This window comes from Hibiscus syriacus, unplaced genomic scaffold (assembly GCF_006381635.1).
Source record: "Hibiscus syriacus cultivar Baekdansim isolate YM2019G1 unplaced genomic scaffold, ASM638163v2 tig00112507_pilon, whole genome shotgun sequence".
Taxonomy (NCBI): Eukaryota; Viridiplantae; Streptophyta; class Magnoliopsida; order Malvales; family Malvaceae; genus Hibiscus; species Hibiscus syriacus.
In genome coordinates, this window is record NW_024063351.1 from 1,120,753 (window position 1) to 1,141,018 (window position 20,266).

Here is a 20,266-nt window from a genome sequence, read left to right on the forward strand (position 1 = left end):
CTTCCACGGAAGCTGCTCTCAACCTGGTATTGGGGGCAGTCTATTAACCTACCTCCCCTTACCCCATTGCATATGGGAATAGGTTTTGTTGTTGTTGTTGCTTCAAGTAAAAAGAAAATTATACTCGTTTTATTTTAAGTTCTTAAATTATTATTTTTTGTCAAAATAAGTCTTTAAATTATTATATGTAATTACTTTATATCCTACTATTTTTTCAGTTATAATTTTTTTCGGCCAATAACATATTGACATGGGCACAAAAGTAGATATTTGTTCTGACTAAAAACTAATTCAGGTACTTAAAGCAAAAAAAGATATAATTTAAGGATTTATTTTGATCAAAAGATAGTTTAGGGGCTTAAAGCAATATATATATATATAATTGAAAGATTTTTTTTTTTAGTTTAAGCCTTTGATATGTACTGTTCAACTTCATTTGCTATAAGAAGAATTGCTTGTTTGTATGTTGCGTGCCAAGGTTCCCCTAGATAAATGATAAAGAAGCAAAGGTTTGGTGAAGATGTTTTTAAGAAAATCCATAGAGTATTCTCTAATCATCCTCATATTTGTAAGTATTAGATAGGAAAAAGGAACAGATAAATACAAGAGATTAATGATGATCTCCATTGTCTTACCAAAGCATTTGCTTCTATGGATTAGTCAACTATATTCTCATTAACAATACAATTAATGAGTTAAACAAATGCCAAGAATGAGAAACGAAAGGAGGAAAAGTAATGTCCAAGTGAATTAAGCTGCCATTGTATCCTCAAAATCTTTAAAAATTGCCACCAAACATGTGCATACCTCTTTCCACATCAAATTTTGCCATTTGGCGATACAAGGCAAATGCTTATTCCATTTAGGAGCTGTTGCCTGTTAGATGAGCTGTAGATCATATATTATTCATAAAATATAACCCATTATTTTTCTCTTATAACTGTCTCCCCTGCAAAGCAGAGAAACGTTTTATATCCATATTGTGATTTCTTGATCTTACCTCTAATTCTTCATTTTTTTATGTATCACAATACATAAATTTAAATATAATGATAGAATCTTTAAAATCTCCGTAAGAGCCCATTAAGACCATCAGTAATAAAATAGAATATTACACTCTACGAGTACTCGAATTTAAGTAGGTTCATATGCAAAGTATGTACGTTTTTCGAGAATTACAAGAACATCCTAAAGGAGAAACCAAAGTGAAAGTTAAGGAGCTGTTGTCTACGACTACTCGTTGAGCTTCATGTAAAAATAGACTTTAAGCTGCCCGTTGTATAAACTCTACCGTATTAATATTCCTTTTCCGTCCTTGAACATCTTGGGAGACTAAGGTCCACTGTTCCAAATTTGAATCTAACTTGGCGGCCATACTTCATATCTTTATACTTTGGTTTCGTACATGGATAAAAGGATGGCAGATTTTGCTCCTTCGGCCACTCTGGTTTCGTACATTTGTCAGCTTAAAAGATGCAACTTACAACACCAATTAACAGCAGCAACCCAAGTATTACCAACCGCAATGACATAGTAGCAAATACTATAAGAATGCACACTTAATTTACAATCGAATGTAACTACTGAGTTCTTCAAATATTCAACCATGACACACAATAGATTCTTGGAGATGCAGCGTTATAATCATTAACATCCATAAGAATCTACAAAGGTTGAGAATATAAAAGGGGGAAACCCTCAATTCTTGTGAACCCTAAATGCCAGACCCAAAAAAATGATGTAAATCACATTTTAGGTGCAGACATTAACGGGGATATTGGCTTTACAATTAAAATTGAATATCAACCCGCAATTAGAACCCTTCAGCTACAAGATACAAATACTGATCTCAACTTAAAGAGTAATCAATGATTATGCAGTAAACTAACCCAATTTAGGCTTAAGCAGTTACTACTAGAAACATGAAACAACGAGAATATAAACTAGGCTTACATGAAAATAGAAATAGGAGCAAAGAAGAAGAAAAGAAACTTACTTTGGAGCTTCTTATCCATGTACCTGTTCTAAGAAAACAGTACCGATAAAGAAATTAGAAATTATATGAAAAATGAAGAAGAATTCAAAAGAAGATACTTTTGAGATCTGGAGGCTGCCCTGATCTGCTCATAGTGACGGAAGATTGGTGTTGTGGGGAGTGCAACAGCGAGGACCCAAAAAATAAAAAGGAGGGTTTTGGGGAAAAGAGAAGATAAAGCGTAGGATGTAAAATTAATTAGGGCCTGAGCTTTATTGAGAAACGGCCCACGTATGGTGGAAAATTAAAATGGATAAAAAAGAAAAGTGGAATCGAACTCGGGCCTCTCGCACTCGAAATAAGAATCATAGCACTGAAAAACACCGATAGTTGATGTATGATTATATCTTCCACAGAAACACATGTGACCATTTCTTATAATCTATTTGGATATGAGCACCAATTTTACTGCAGAAGCTCTTTTGTGTCATGAATACAGATGTAATCACTCATTCGTCTGGAGTTTATAGTTTTAAAAATTTTTTTCTTGAAATATATATATATAGTTTTGAAAATATTTTTTGAAATATATATAATATAGTTTTTGAAAATACTTTTTTGAAATATATATATATAGTTTTGAAAAATATTTTTCGAAACATATATAATATATAGTTTAAAAACATTTTTGAAACATATAATATATAGTTTTTAAAAAATTTTTTGAAAACATATAATATAATTTTGAAAACATTTGTGAAAACGTATATAATATAGTTTTTAAACATATAGTGTAATTTTTCTAAAAAAATGATTTTTGAAAACACATTTTACATAGTTTTTATTATAGTTACATTATATTTATTTATTTATTTATTTTTTAGGCCTAAAAGAGTACAAATTCGGGTTCATCAGAAGTCTAATCGGGTAAGGGGCTTGACCCAGCCCTAACTCGATTAGGGTTTTATGTTAAGCTACAACGTCGCGCAAACAGGAGCCACGATCAAGGCATGAACGAACAACCAAGATTGAAGCAAATCAAGGGTTGTGAAACCCTAAAGGGGTACATGATTATGATCTGGACCGTTGGATCTGACCCAATCCAATGGTCATGCAACAACCACAACCAAGGTCCCAGTCAAAGAGAACCGGCCGACCGAGAAACTGGGACTACACAATCCCGGGATTCTCGGCCACATGAACGACGGTAAGCCGAATAAATCGGAAATGAGGGGAACACCCTTTCAAAATCGACAACAGACCCCCGAATGAGCCATAAATACCTCCGATGAGCACACCAAGAACACGGAAAAACAACAACGATCGGAGCAACCAAACTGTTAATACAACCCAAGTAAACAAGAAACAGAAACAAGAGCCAAAAACTCAACAAACATACCATGAGAAGCAACCAGCAGCAAAAGATACAAAACCAAAACAGACAACAAAGTATCGAAACCAGGCAAAGCATTCACGTAAGCAAAAAAAACATAAAGCAGTGTTAGTCTCGCTCGGGAAGGAATCGACCACTGGAAGTTGAAAAGGCTCGCCGAAAAAGGTGAAAATCCGAACCTAAAATTTAGATCTACGTTGACTAGGGTCTTTTTAGGGTGATTGGACTTTGGTTTCATATTCACGGGGTTAGGTAGAGTACTTTGGTTGAGTTTAGTTTTTTTTTCCATCGATGGTGGTGGTCGGAGCGGCGTTAACAACGACGGGACTACGTCGGTGAGTGGCCGAATGTTCGGCCGGTGGAAGCATTGAGAGCATTTGAAGATAGGAGAGGGAGTTTGTTAAAATGATTTAGAAATGAATTTTGGGTTTAAATGGGGTATTTATAAAGGACTAAGTTGTAATTAGGAGATTTTTAATCCTTTCTACAGTCCTCTTTATTTGAAGCATAATTCGTTTTGGTCACCATCTGCAATTTTTCCCTCAAATTTGTAATTTATTCAATTTAATCATTTTTTATATTTTATTTTTGCGAATTAGCCCCCTAACTTTTATTTTTTTTCTCATTGCAACATCTAATTAACGTCAATTTAATCCTCTATTTTCTTTATTCTTTCTTATATCCTTTAACTTAAATTTTCTTGTATGCTTTTATTTATTTGAATTTTATCAATTTTTTTATCTTATTGTTTTTTAAATCTATTTTTATTTTAACTCTAACTTTAATTCTTTTCAATTTTGCTTTATTTATTCTATCTTACGGCCTAATATTAATTTTATTTTTAGAAAAATTTCAAATTCGTCAAAGGGGTAAGTGATTCGGATCGAACTTTTAAATTTAATTTAACTTTTAATTTTCGTAATTAAGACAACCGATAAATTAAATTAGTACCGAAAGAGCAATAAGAGGGAGCTAACCTTCCCAGACTGTAATCGACTCTCAAATCCGATTCATTCTGGTAATAATGTATCAGGTAAAAGGATATCGATCAACCTAATTTTAAATGATCGGAAGCGGCTCTATCACATCAAAATTAAGTCGAAACTCAATTTCGGACCCACCGAAGAATGGTTACGACAAAAGGTACGAGAAATTTAAAGTCCGAGAGATCCGAGGCAGAGATCGAGTAGAATTCATTAAGAGGGAGCCATTTCTCATCATTACTATCTTACATACTCCATGCTGAGAATGAGAGAGCGACATCGCCTTACCTTACATTATTCCTCTACAAAGCTAGAAAGCCTCCAATTTGCCTTCATTAATTTCTTTAAAAACAAATCCACGGTTTATTTAAATTTAAGGGGAAAATGAAAATTAAGATTTGTTTAAATTTAAAGGATAAAAATATGAAAAATAAATAAAGTTAATTGCATCACATGTCCCTAAATAACTATTATTCAATTTGGTCTTTGAACTTTTGAATATTCCAATTTCATCCCCAAACTATGATCCTATTTTAAATTAGTCCATTTCAATTCATCCACAAACTATAACCTCATTCTAAATTGTCCTATGAACTTTTAAACATTCCAATTTCATCCCAAATTCATCCAAATAAGAATGATTCCCATAACTGAGTCTAATACTATTTATTGAATATCATCACACAGTAAAAATATATAGTAATTCCTATATTTTTAATTATTTTTAATATTATATATATATTGACAATGTAATTTGACATATATTTAATTTGTACCATTTTAACATTAAGACAAGGCAAGCAAGTCAATGTTCTTGTAACCCAATCACTTTAAAGTTTTTTTTTTCCTTCATATTATGATTTGACTATGTCTCATTCATTTAGAAATAAACATGTCAAACATATATAGATCATTTTGGTATATAATTCATAATTCATATTTCATATTTCATATTTCAGTCACATGCATTCATATGAAGAGTGTTTGGAACGTATAATTTAACTCAAAATCATATGGTACGTTTTATATTTATTAATAATCACAATCCTTTAACATGACTACTGATAAACCTAGGGATGAGCACAAGACTCAAATCAAATGGGTTCCGATCGATTCAGATTTTTAAAAAAAAAGAATTCGGGTTCGAGTCTGATTTTTTAGAAGTTGTGTTCTGACTGGTTCGGGTCATGTTTAGAGTGAAAAATATTCTACCCAAAAAATATAATTTTACCTTAATATTTAGAGATAATTGGAATTACATTATTTTTTCAATTAAATCCCTATTTATTAATAAAAGTAATATTGTTAATAAAATATTATTTCGGGTGGGTCGGGTTCGAATTTTATTTCAAAAAGGCGGGTCAGGATTGGTCAGGTGTATATTTACGGGTCAGATTTGGGTCAGTTGGAGGATGTATATTTTCGAGTCAAGTCGAGTGGACCGAAAAACCCGATTCGACCCGACCTACGCCATCCCTATACAAACATATAAGATGTATTAGGATCAAATCTATTGTCAGACGATTGTATTATTAGGTTATTCATTATGCATACATATGAATAGTAATTTTGACATTAAACTAACACCCGCATGCAATAAGGATTAATATAAAATTCTCATACAAAACCGAAAGGATAGATTAAACCTTGTGAACTATTCGTCTTCTTTTTATTTTCTTTTCAACCGATTCTCTTGACTTCCATCATTAAAAATATCACCAAATACGATTCTCCATCGCTTACATACTCCATGCTGAGGTTGAAGAGAGCGACATCGCCTTACCTTACATTATTCCTCTACAAAGCTAGAAAGCCTCCAATTTGCCTTCATTAATTTCTTTTAAAAAAATCCACGGTTTATTTAAATTTTAAGGGGAAAATGAAAATTAAGAATTTGTTTAAATTTAAAGGATAAAAATATGGAAAAAAATAAAGTTAATTGCATCACATGTCCCTAAACTATAACTCTTATTTCAATTTGTCTTTGAACTTTTGAATATTCCAATTTCATCCCCAAACTATGATCCTATTTTAAATTAGTCCATTTCAATTTCATCCACAAACTATAACCCTCATTCTAAATTGGTCTATGAACTTTTTAAACATTCCAATTTCATCCCAAATTCATCCAAATAAGAATGATTCCCATAAACTTGAGTCTAATACTATTTATTGAATATCATCACACAGTAAAAAATATAATAGTAATTTCCTATATTTTTAATTATTTTTAATATTTTATATATATTGACAATGTAATTTGACATATATTTAAATTTGTACCATTTTAACATTAAGACAAGGCAAGCAAAGTCAATTGTTCTTGTAACCAAATCACTTTAAAGTTTTTTTTTTCATATTTATGATTTGACTATGTCTCATTCATTTAGAAATATAAACATGCCAAACATATATAGATAATCATTTTGGTATATAATTCATATTTCATATTTCAGTCACATGCATTCATATGAAGAGTGTTTGGAACGTATAATTTAACTCAAACATCATATGGTAACGTTTTATTATATTTATTAATTAATCACAATCCTTTAACATGACTACCGATAAACCTAGGGATGAGCACGAGACTCAAATCAAATGGGTTCCGATCGATTCAGATTTTTTTTTTAAAAATTTGGTCTATATATTATTTTTTTAATTAAATCCCTATTTTTATTAAATAAAAGTAATATTTGTTAATAAATATATTATTTCGGGTTGGGTCGGGTTCGAATTTTATTTCAAAAAGGCGGGTCAGGATTGAGTCAGGTGTATATTTTACGGGTCAGATTTGGGTCAGGTGGAGGATGTATAATTTTCGAGTCAAGTCGAGTGGACCGAAAACCCGATTCGACCCGACCTACGCCCATCCCTATACAAACATAAGATGTATTAGGATCAATCTATTGTCAGACGATTGTATTTATTAAGGTTATTCATTATGCATACATATGAATAGTAATTTTGACATTAAACTTAACACCCGCATGCAATAAGGATTAATATATAAATTCTCATACAAAACCAGAAAGGATAGATTAAACCTTTTGAACTATTCGTCTTCTTTATTATATTTATTTTCAACCGATTCTCTTGACTTCCATCATTAAAAATATCACCAAATACGATTCTCCATCTAAATTAAAATGAATGAATGAATCACCTATCATCAGCGTTGATACCTTTATACCATCAACGATAAAAATTCTCATTTAATTAATACAAATATATAATTTTAGGTTGTAGAGAATATATTACTTTTTTGAGTTAAATAATAAAGTAATTAAATATATTGGATACAGTCCGTGGATAGTAGAGGCGTTGAGTCAACATATTAAGGCACTAGCATTAGTCAAAGGGTCCCAACTCCAAGTATCAATCACTTGGAGGAGGGTCGAGAAGCATTACTGAAAATTAAAAAATCCTTCTTCAAATATGCGTCTCTCCATTTTCCCATTTGTATTGGTCCTCCTCTATTCCCGCCATCCCACATCTTATTTGTCAAAGCCTTCATCTTAGTAAATAGCCTTGTTGTGAGCCCTTTGCTGAGTCAACTCAATTTGTGATCTATGGATGATCGTCATCTTCAACGTAGTCCGGTCCAGCTAGGCCACCCCTTTCTTTTTCTGGCCTGGCTTAATACCATGTCCTTTTTCTGGAGAAAAAAAGTCCACGTCTATCTCATAATTTGTCAACCCTCTTTCTCTCACTTGTCATTACAAATAAGCAAAGAAGATAATGAGACACGAGCCATTAAGAGTGGAGCAGAATCTCCATTGAACTTAAAAGTGTTTGATTCATCATGGCTCCACTTTGCAGAAACAGAAATCGAATGAGACACAAGTGGTTCGTTTTGTTTTCTTCAAAAGAAGCATAAAACAATGATTAGTGGTTGGCATTCGATTTCAAATACAGAAATGATTCTTTAGCAGTTGATTAGTTCCCACCTTTTTTCTAATCCACCCATGTTTAATAGATTGAGAACCAAATTCCTTTATTTTTTTTTTTGTCATCCTCTGGTGCATAATGTCTAATCAAACGACGGGGATGAATCTCAACATCATCATTCATCTTTGACATTGTTTGAAGCCTAAAGTCAGATAAAGTGGCCTCTTTTTAACTATCAATGAGTCAAAGCAATGCTGAACATTTTTCTTCACATGTTCACAGATTCCACCAATTATTGACAAGTCAAAAGATGGCATTTTTCCTCCTCAATTCCCTTCTTTAGCCACCCCATAAATTCCCTCTCTTTCAAGTTCCAGACACCAAAGCAAAATGTTGGGGAAAAAGATGGTTCCTTGAAGAAGCTAGCCAAGAAGGTGAAGAGCATAGGTGGTGGAGGGGATGGAGAGGATTCAAAATACGAATGTTTGCTGAGGGGAATTCGAGCAAATGTCTTCGCCGCCGACGCCGTCGGGGTCTTTCGCCGTCTATGTCGGAGAGGAGGAACAAGATTTGTAGTGCCGACCAGCTACTTGTCTCATCCACTCTTCAAGATGTTGTTGGAGAAGTCTTACAATGAATATGGCTTTGAACAGAGGGATAAACTCGTCGTTCCGTGCAGCATCGCAACGTTCCGAGAAGTTGTGAATGCTGTGGAGTGCTGTATGGGAAGTTTGATTTTGGAAAACTGGTTGAGGAGTTTGTTTAAATTGAGGAGTAACTTCCTTCATAGCTCGTATGCTTGGAGTTACACTTGTAGTTTTGTCTGTATCATACACATGCGGCCTCTGCTGCACTGCTGATTTTGATCATGTTAATCACTTGTTGTAGGTAGATTGGATTTGAATCAACTTCAAAAGACACATGAGGTGAATTTTCCTAAAATTCTGACATTTTATTCTTCTTGTAAACATATTTGCAGAAAGAGTTCATAATGTGATGCAAACAGAATTACATAGAATACCCTTTAAAAGACCATTTCCAGGCTGAAAGAAATGTTTTGGTTGAAGGACAAGAATCTGCATTTGAGGTGGTACTGTCGGAATTCAGACAAAAAAACAAAATCTATAGTCCAATTTAAAGAAAACCATTTACTTGCATTCTTTACATATATTTTTCATTACACATAAATTTGAAATCGAATAACAAATACATTCCTTTATTCGAATTCAATCTTAATCCAAGCTGTACTCTGATTATTTACAAAATAAACATTGTTTGTGTCTGAACGCAAGCCGTCTTAGCTCAGCCGGTAGAGCGCGTGGCTTTTAACCACGTGGTCGTGGGTTCGATTCCCACGGCGATGACGATGTTTTTATTTTGAGATTTCGCTTGAAGATGTGATGGTGCAGATGATTTTTTTTAACTCAATTAAAAGTAAATAAACTTATTCGTTACAGTACTGGGTTTATGGATGGAAAAGATCCAAGTTATTACACTCTGTCTGCAAGAATTCTTTTCATTGTCTCCATCTGTTGCTGCAATTGCTTTCTTGAATGCGTTGTGGAGCGGGCCGATTTCATTGTGCGGTTTGTTGGATTGATCAATCACATGGGATAGGGATGATAACGTGAATGAACTAGTACATACCAAAATGCAGGTTGCCACCGAGGACCGTCGGTGAGGGTTGTAACAGCGTATTGCTCCTTTGATCTGCAACCAAAAGAAAGGTTTGGTGGAAAGAGCTGCAATCGAACCAGCAGCTGCCAGGCTCCACAGAGATCAGTACCCCCTTGATTTGCAACCTGTGAGTTTATATTGTAACTTCAAGGTTCAAACAATTTAACAACATAATCCATAATTTTCTTTCCAACTAAAGAACAATTCACAAGTTCAACAATGGTAGGCATATCAGTGATTTGTTGATGAATTATCCCAGGCATAATTTGTTGATGAACATTCCTGATGAAAACAATTGTGACTTACAGCAACAAACCCCGTCAGTGTCACTGGGTTCATCTTCAACCTCACGACCTGAGACGTCAAGCCGAATAGTCCTGTGATTGACTTTACTTTGAGTTGAGTTAAAAACATGGAATGTGTCTTCACCATCACGTCTTCAAGCGAAATCTTCAAAACCACGTCGCCGTCTGTGGGAATCGAACCCACGACCACGTGGTTAAAAGCCACGCGCTCTACCGGCTGAGCTAAGACGGCTGGCGATATTAAATTGTTTTCATTCATTCATCAAACTAATTATCACTCAAGCGCGTTACAATCCACAGTAGAATGAAGAAGAAATAAGTTCGAAGATACTGTTCGTAATTCAAACTTTTGTAATCTTTTATTTAGGCTTAAATATAAAAACGTGTCCAACTTATGCATTTGGTTTCATTTTTCTACCTGAGGTTTATTTTGTTCTAGTTTAATATCTAACGTTTACTCTATAAATCAGTTTAGGTCAAATTGTGACGAACTATTAATTTCGGACGTTAAATGTCACCTGATATTTGTTTAATATTAAAATATGAAGTTTGTAATTAAAATAATAAAAATTAATTAATGAAAATTAAAAATAACTTTAACCCTAATCATATTCCTTCTCTTCCCCTTCACTCTCTTCCCGTACAATCGTCAGCATTCGTAGCGTTAAAATTCTGGTCGGCCACCGGACATCCACGGGGAGCCTTGGGTTGCCCAGGAAGAGATGATTGCTTCATAATCTAAGCTCAAAAATGGTTTCTTCTTCTTCGTTTTTGTTTTATTGTCATCTTATTCCACTTCCCCTTTACTCTTATTTACTACTTCTTCCTTTACAAACTCATCCTCTCGGCCGCACTTTGCCAGGGAATCATAGTTAAAGCTTAACTCAAACGTTTCGAAGCCGCAGCTTTGCCAGGGAATCATAGTTAAAGCTTAACTCAACGGTTCGAAACCCTCTTCGTCTTCAACCATCACTTTACCGTTATCATTGAACAGTCTCTAAAATCTTCATTGGAGTCAATTAGCCCCAGCTCCTCCATTGCGAATTAAGGACTCGTTCTCGAGACCCTTACCGAGCAAACTCTTGACATCGGCGGCAAACTATGCAAGATCCATCTCGGAAGGGAAAACCCCATGCAACTGTCAACCAATATAGCTTTAGAGTCGGTCGAAGTGCATAATTCAGCAACAAAGGGACCAAATATCGTCACCCTATAAAGCAACTGCTCTCTCATTCTCTTCATGCGATATCTCATCGCACCGATTTCCGGCACCATAGAAACGGGGTCGTTCTTCCTTTTGGAGCCCTTCACGGGTCTCTTTGTCCTTGCCTTTTTAGTAACCCTCGATCCCTACGGCGAAAAGCTCTCCGATGACTTAACCGAGCGGTTTTGAGGCGAACTCGTATGTGTCTACGAGCAAGCGAATTCGCCGAGAATCGCAGGCTTGGCAAAGAAAGCATCGTCGGCAGCACAGTACCATCGAGCCCTTCTCTTTATACAGCTATCACAACCTCTAACGTGTCTGGCACCAACGGCGTTGGTCATCTTCTTCAAAATTTTCAGATTAATGCAGAGTGATGGGGAAGAGAGTGAAGGAGAAGAGAGGGAAAGGGTAAATAGTTAAAAGGTTTTAACTTTTTATTTTTTTCAATTTTCATTATTAATTTTTTTATTTTAATTACTAAATTCATATTTTAATTAAACAAATGACAGGTGGCATTTAACGGCTGAAATTAACTATCCATCATGGCCTGACCCAAACTAAATTATAGAATGAAAGTTATGCAACAATTAGAACGAAATAAACGTCAGGTACTAAACTGAATCAGAGACATGCTTTTGGGTACTTTTTTATTTTAAGCCTTTAATTTATGAAATTACTTTTTATAAACCCAAAATGATCTTTAAGGGTAATCTGTCTAATTCTCTTTGCATCACATTATGAACTCCTGCTGCAAATATCTACAAGAAGAAAAACTCGAATTTATGAATGAATTAACCTCATCCTCTTGTGTCTTTATCATATTTTATTAGGATTTTACCATTCTGCAATCTTGATTTCGCATGATGTGACGACGTATGGGAGTTAGCAAGCGGATGCTATACATCAGTTTCGGCTGCCAAGAACAACAAGAAGCATTTCACTGATATGGCCGAACTTCCCCATGTAATGCCATTGACAATCAGGATCGACTCCATCATCATCTACGACAGCTGCCTTTATATCGATTTTCGAAGACCCCGTGATTGATGATCCAACAAACTCACTACAGCAAAAGTGGCTTGTTGCGGCGTTTTTTTACTTATAGCGGCGTTTATAAGCGCTGCTAAAACACCTGCGGCGTTATGACAAACGCCACTAAAAGCGCCACTGAAAATAGCGCCGCTAAAGTTCACGGCATTTTCAACAAAAACCACAATGTCACAACATATAGCGGCGTTTGTTGAAAAACGCCGCCATTAGCGACGTTTTTAATGCAAACGCCGCTAAAAATTGGTATATAGTGGCGTTTTATGATACAAATGCCGCTAAATGTATGGTATATTACGGCGTTTTTGTTACAAACGCCGCTAAATAACACAGAATTTAACAGTTCTAAAAATTATGCTTAATACCCCAAATCTATTTTTTCAACCTATTCCATTATCCAACAAACAAAACAGTAATAACATCAAACTTATATCTATAACAAGCAACATCAAATCCAATAAATAAATAAAAGTTTTCATTAACGTAATATAAGTTAAGTTAAACACGGTTCAGTAACATTAACATAATGTTCATAACATAAATGAGGCTACGATGGTGGATTTGAGGTTGCGTTTTTTGTATCATCAACATCATATCATTGAGTCATTTTTCAAATTCTTCACATCTCTGCTGATATGTTGATTCTCTCTGTGCTGCCACTGCTTCTCTCTCTGCTTCTGCTGCTCTCTCGGCTTCCCTTGCTTCATTTTCCGCTTTCAAGTTAGCCATTTGTTGATCCTCCCAGCCAACTTTCTTTTAAACGACCAACTTCTAATTGGGAAGATCGAGACTGTGATGACATGTACTGTGATGAACTGATCCAAAATATTTGGTGGGAGTAACGAATGATCCTTGACAGCGCACCCGTCCATATCTTTCAGGACCCAAAACATCATTAATAGCTTGGTTTTCAATGTCATCATCATTAACAATACCTTGACTCGAAGCAGTAGCATGATACTCCGCCCTTTTCTCCCTCAATTTTCCTAATAATACAGTAAATAATTAATTAAAATAAAAAATGTCATGGTACAAATATAAATAAAGTCAGGTAAATTTAAAACATCTACCCAATAAACGTACCATAATTTTTGCAGCGTCAGCAGTCATAGGAGTGCCATCCTTCTTCGTATGTGTCATGTCGAAGAGTTGGATTCGACCAACTTTAGAACAGGATGTATTTTCCTACAATGTACCATAATGTCATTACTATGAGTTAGTATGTACATGAAATAAAAAACTATTTCAATAATCTATAATACCTCCTCATGAGCTATACAAGCAAGCTCTTCGATCCAGCCGTGTGTGTAAACTTTTGTTGTTGCCTACTAGCAACACCAACATGCTCTCGGTCCTACAATGTCAAACAACCACTTATAATGATGATTTAAATTTCGTTACAAGTATTTATGAAAAATACATCATACCTGGCCTTTTTGAGAACTCAAGTTTTAAATGCTGATTTTCTTCTTGTGCATGCTTTTCTAGATTAGCATTATGAGAATGAGCTTGAAGAAATGAAGCACATGACTAGACAGGAATTTTTTGCTTCCATTAGAAGGTACACGCATACACATACATACAACAAGAGATTCATTTGCAGATTTTGGAACTAGACAAGAAACTATATATATATATATTTACTGTTTATAATGTTTATATACCTGGAAGAGCAGTGGTTTTTCAAGGGGTGCATCCATGTATCGTGGAGTACGAGGTATTATTGTCAAAGTGAACAGAGCTCCATGCATGATCTTCTCCACCTCTAACGAACATGAATCTATATACAGGCATCATCAGCACGGTCGATGGCAGGCAAGGATCGGCAGTTGCTAGAAACAAGATCTTTACCTAGGAACTTCAGTGAGTTCATGATTTTCCCCATCAAAAAATGAACCTAAACCGTGCTTAATCATGATTTGTACTAAATACAGATATTGAGGAGGAAGCTGCGGAAGCTTACGACATTGCTGCGATCAAATTCAGAGGACTTAACTCAGTGACGAACTTCGATGCTTTATTAAATTATGGTGGTTATCTATGCTTCAGTAAACATTTAATTGCATTTTTGTCCTTTTTGATGCCAGACTAGGGCAACTTTCTTTATGGACGTTGTTAATTCTTCTCATAGCTATGCGACAGGAGGAACGTCTGTCAGCGAGTTCTGGTACTAACTTTCTCATTTTACAGATTTAAGTTGTTGTTTCATATCAAACAATCTTTTTCATTTTACAGATTTAAGTTGCTGTTTCAATTGTAGATCGATTTGCAGAAATCTGGTCATGTTTTCTTTTGGCTTAAGTACTGAAAATTGGTCTCTTAAGTCTTAATAATTACTGAGACTTAAGACAAAAAATACAAGCAAGGCATCTAAACTTCTAGTGTCATTGAATTGTGCAGATTTATTACTTTCTAATTTTTGCAAGAGCTTATGTCTCCTATCATGGCGCTGTCACTTCATATTATCATTTTTACACCCGAGATGAAATCGTTGAACTCTTTAACACCCCGACCCTCTCTTAACCAATGCTCCATGACCTCTGATATTCCAGTCCAAAAATCATTTTACAAAACTCAACGCATAACGGAGTTTTACTTTGAATCTAGCAAAAATCGATCCAACAAGGAAAAGAAAACTAGAACCCTATGAAGCTTCCAATAGACTAAGAGAACAAAAAGTGACAGAGTTTACTAACCTTTGAACAGAACTAAGATCTGAAGGCCTGCCAAAATTGAGTCACCAATGAGCTTTGCCAAATCTGGATTCCCTCGTTGAAACTTTCGTTGGAGGTTAACGACAAGATCCCTATCTGAAATTTGAGGAGGAATAAACTGCAATGGTTAGTCTTCTCCAACCGCAAACAAATGCCTCTAACTCAGTTGCCCTCCCAGTACCGACTTCCAAAGAACGAGAATCAAAATGGGAAAAGGAAATCTAGAAAGAAAAATAAACAAGTGATAGATCAACTAACTGTTTGTTCACAAAATTATAAATTCGTAATGACAGATATGGAGAATCAAATGAAGAGAAGCTGGTGTATATACTAATCGTTTGTTCGCACTGCTAATTCGAGGAAGAAGATTTGGGGATAAAACAAATAAGGGGTTTGGGCTGCACAATTGGGGATATCTGATAAATTAAAGGACAATTGCGGCGTTTATATTAAAAACGCCGTAAAAGAACTACTCTATTACTGCGTTTTTTACGAAAACGCCACTAAGGAACTATTCTATTGCGGCATTTATTAAAAAACGCCACCTAATATCAACTCTGTTGCGGCGTTTGTACCCAAAAATGCCGCTAATAACCTTTAATTTACATAATATTAGTTCATTTACAACTAATCATTTATGCTACATCTACTAAAAAACTGATATATGTAGCTTATATAAGTAACAACATCCATACATTTGAATTAAGACATAAGGTATGCATAAAAATGCTTACAATTTAGAAACATTAAAGTTATGCATAAACAATCTTCACCATATTGTTCAGTAGAATTTAGTTTTGGTCTTCGTGGGGAAAGGATGTAGGAAAGCTGTTTTCCTTGTTTGACGACGCATCGTTAAGTTTTTCGTCCTTGTAAACTCTATGGATAACTTTTCATCCATTTCACCAAATAAATCTCCTACCGCCGGTTCACCAAGAAGAGTCCTTGCGCGCTTCAGTGCTTCACTTGAAACAGATAACGACCTTCCACTTACAGTATGAAACTTGATGGTAGGTGGCTGCGAACTGAATAAAAATTAAAATAAATTTAAATAGATGATTAAATGTTTACTTGGAGTAACAGTAGAGGCAACTTCATCTTCATTGAGGATAGATACTGCTTTTGTAATTGAAGATTCTTTCAACGCCACAGAGTTACCAAATTCAGTTATAAAACATCGGTATTTACCCACCTCTCTATCATCGTTCTCAATAAGCTTCGAAGATCCTATATGCGTACGATCTATAAATTTTGACTGAGCGTAGAAAAACAAATTATAGCGGCTGAAAGATTCATAGATTATTACATTCAAGAAGGAGATCGGCCTGGAAGGGTATGGAGCAATAGAGTTCCTTTCGGGTCATCATCGAGTTTCAGAGGCGAGATCGGACCGATATCCTCCCAATGATAATTTGATCCATCTCAGAGCAAATACGCCACGTAGACATTCCGACGATAATTTCTCTTAGTCAAGGCAACACCTGCTCTTTTTTCTCAAATACGTTAGCTATCTGGGTTTTCCCCATTTTCAGAAAACCAAAAAATGAAAAAGGTCATTAATGAATAGGGATCAAACCTTGCAATTATATTATAGTTCGTCGGTGAGAGGCCCGATTTGGTTGCCTGAATCGTTTGAGAGCTGTTGTTGTACCAAGAAGAAGCTTTAAGGGAAGAAGAGTTTGAATATTTAGGGTTCAGGTAGGAGAAAAATAGGACTAATATTTAACATTTTGCGGCGTTTATACAAAAAAACGCCACTTTTGATTACATTATTGTGGCGTTTGCTAATAAAACACCACTATTGTTTAACACTATTGCGACGTTTGTCTAAAAACGCCACTATGATTAACACTATTACGGCGTTTGTACAAAATGCCACTATTGATTAACACTATTGCGGCGTTTTAGGAACAAACGCCACTATATGTGTAATATATGCGGCGTTTGTGGTAAAAACGCCGCTAATTTACCACTCTATTGTGGCGTTTTGGCTAAATCGTCGCAAAAATTTATACTCTATTGCGGCGTTTGTGGAAAAACCCGCTAAAGTATCAATTTGTGGCGCTACGATTATAAACGCTGCTATATGTTTAACTTTTGTGGCGTTTCTCTCCAACGCCGCTAAAACACCGCTACATTCATTTTGCTGTAGTGACTCCACTAACAAATCAGCCTGGTCCACTACGTGGAGTGTTCTTGGTTCGAGGCATCAGTCTGACCATTGCCGTATTCGACACCATAGATGGATGTTTAGCTTGCGCGTGTTTGTAGCCGGCGCCACTGCATTCAAGAAACAAATGCAAGAACTGAGTCAATGAAAGAATTCTTGTAGTTGTTTTCATTCACTGAACAATGTTTGAATAAGCTCCTTAGGCATCTCCAATGCATCTTCAAAGTAGAGAAAATATTCACTTTGGAGATGAATTTCACTTACAACCCATCTCTAGAGTAGAGTATGGAATGTGGAGACTACAATAATCTCTACATGTAACGTAACACTATAGTTCATCTCTATAGTAGTATGATTTTTATTTTTTTTTTTTTTATTTTCTTTTGTTTTTCTTTTTTGTTAATTGTGGAATGAATATTTTAATTTGGAGAATCAATGTTATTTATGAATATTTTATTTATTTTTTTTTCTTGATATTTATTCGAAATGTATATGTTTATTATATATTGTAAAAATTAATATTAATAGTTAAATATTGTGAATAAAGTATAGTTGGTAATGTAGAAATAGTGTGAAGATGAATTACTGTTTTATCTTTAGAGTAGAGATAAAAATATTGTAGAGTAGAGATGAAGGCTGAAGATGACTTTAACTATTTTATATTTCTTTTTTAAAAAAAAAGATAAAATGATAACAAAACACGAGAGAAAAAAAAAAGGCAAGCGAAATCTGAAAAGACGAAAAACAACAAAACAAAACGCCGTCTGTGGGACCGGCTGGAGCTAAGACGGCTTGTTGTCATACGTTCTTTCGATCCATTAAGGAAACAATGTACTACGTGAGTGATACTCAAGTACAGTCCCTAATTCGAATAAAGTATTTGTTATTCAATTTTAAATTTATTTTATGGTGATATATATATATATATATATATTAAATTAAATTAAATCGCGTATCCTTGAAATTGGACTATTTTCCTTAAAAAAATAAAATATTATTCGAAATTCAGATTTGTAACATTTATAATCTTAATTAAGCTTTGATAACTAGTGGTTAAAAAATTATTTTGGTCATCTAACTATATTTTTTCAAATTATATTTAAAGTTAATTTGATCATTCGTCATTAAAATTTAACAATAATTAACTTGTCACCATAAGGTAATACTACATCATCATTGAAAAATTGAGAAAAAAAATTATTACATCAGCAATTCTGTTATTTTTTATGAGGAATGAACAAACGGAACCAAAATATAACATCTGTATAATTTTAAAAATAATTGACTGGCCAAAACATAATTAAAATAAGAGTTGAGAGACTAAATACGTAGTTTACCCTATAAATAGAAAAGTAAGTGAAACAACCGGCAAATACATCCGCAGGGCCCTTGGGGATGGGACATTGTTCTTAATACCACTAATTATAATTGCTATGAATGGTAACGTTGTAATTGTAAATGGGGACAAGACAAGCAATTCGCCACTAAGTAACCAATTTGCAGAGAGGGCCATGGTTGGCTCTCAGGTTTAGGTTCCAAATTAATACGCCAACTCTATGGTTTAATTGGCTCATGGCCATGGTTCTTCCCTGCATCCACAAGAATGCGCTTCATAGCATCAACCAGCTCCTGCATCTGTTCCCTCGAATGCAACGCGATAAAACGCAAACGCAATCGAGCCGCCCGTTGCGGATAGTGTCGAAAACGGCGATCGAAGGGGCAATGCCGTGACACGAAGCGCACCCCATGTAGTCATCTTCACCCACTAGCTTCTGCTGGTCATCGGAATCGTCGATCACGGTATCTTCGAACAGCGATATTAAAGACGTTCTCGGATGAGGAGGAAGTCAAGGCAGGGTTTTCAATGGCCCTGCACATCAAGAAATTCAAGTCGGCCATGTCCGACAAGTGTTTGTTGCACTTCTTGTAGCTTTCAAACGATGCGTAGACTTTATTTGCTAGCTCCCAAGCTTCTCTCTCCTTTAATGACGTGCACGTTTAGGACAGCTGAGTGGTAAAATCCTACAAAATTTCAAGAGTTTGGAATTATTATAAATTGAACTTAATTACTAATTAAAATTATGTAATAATTTAACTAGGGCGTTCCGTCTTTTTCAGATGCTAATACTATTAAAAGTTGACCAGCCTGTGGTTTTCTATCAACAAATATGGTAAAAGAAGTACTTGGTATAGGGTCGGACTATGAATTGTCATGTGATGGATTCTTTAGAAATATACAAGGCCAACATCAACATAATATCTATTTCAGGACATTTATGATCGAATTCCCAACTTCAAAACGCGTGGAACTCAATTTTGACAAAGTTCGAAGATTGTTGTAGGAGAATTCGAATTTCGCTTACCGAAATTGTGATCAGAGAGCGGAGGTTCGAGAACTGAGCGGCAATCAGTGAGTGTTACTACTCCATACTGCTTCTGATGATCTGCATAGCATTTAGAATTGTGTGCAGCTATCAGGCCGGCCGCTCCTAATGCTCCATACAGTTTAATCCCTCTGCTTTGCAACCCTGAGAAGTGCAAAATTTTCATCATCCTTGATGTCGATTAAAGGAAATTGTTAGGTATGACTCATAAATACCGGTAAAGGAAAGTCTCGTAGAGGGGGTTACGTATGTAGGTTGGGGGTGCGGGGGTGGACCCAGCGTACTGTACAAGGTTATTTTTGTAAATATGTACCAGGGTTTATTTATTATAAAAGAAATGTAACCTTAACCTATGAGACATTGAATTGAATAAAAAAAAATCTAGCGCCGCCTAAGGCACCGAGAACGTAAGCACATTGCTGAACCTCGTTAAAATTCTTGTGTTTTTCCTGTTTTCTTTACATATACCGGTAAAGGAAAGTCTCGTAGAGGGGGTTACGATTATGTAGGTTGGGGGTGCGGG

General features: G+C 35.1%; 1 long non-coding RNA gene, 2 other non-coding genes and 2 pseudogenes across 3 annotated transcripts; 2 read left to right on the top strand and 3 right to left on the bottom strand.

Annotated features, from left to right (window-relative positions):
- Positions 1–1,103: 1,103 nt before the first annotated feature.
- LOC120181041 lies at positions 1,104–2,191 on the bottom strand. Its single transcript, XR_005521725.1, has 3 exons — positions 2,095–2,191; positions 1,997–2,024; positions 1,104–1,444 (listed from the first exon to the last, which is right to left on the bottom strand). It is a non-coding gene; the product is annotated as an uncharacterized LOC120181041 (long non-coding RNA).
- Positions 2,192–8,480: 6,289 nt separating this feature from the next.
- Positions 8,481–9,008, top strand: LOC120181053 (annotated as a pseudogene).
- A 525-nt stretch (positions 9,009–9,533) lies between these two features.
- On the top strand, positions 9,534–9,608 carry TRNAK-UUU. Its single transcript has one exon. It is a non-coding gene; the product is annotated as a tRNA-Lys (tRNA).
- Positions 9,609–10,383: 775 nt separating this feature from the next.
- On the bottom strand, positions 10,384–10,456 carry TRNAK-UUU. The gene has a single exon. It is a non-coding gene; the product is annotated as a tRNA-Lys (tRNA).
- Positions 10,457–10,888: 432 nt separating this feature from the next.
- On the bottom strand, positions 10,889–11,769 carry LOC120181040 (annotated as a pseudogene).
- Between the last annotated feature and the right edge of the window lie 8,497 nt (positions 11,770–20,266).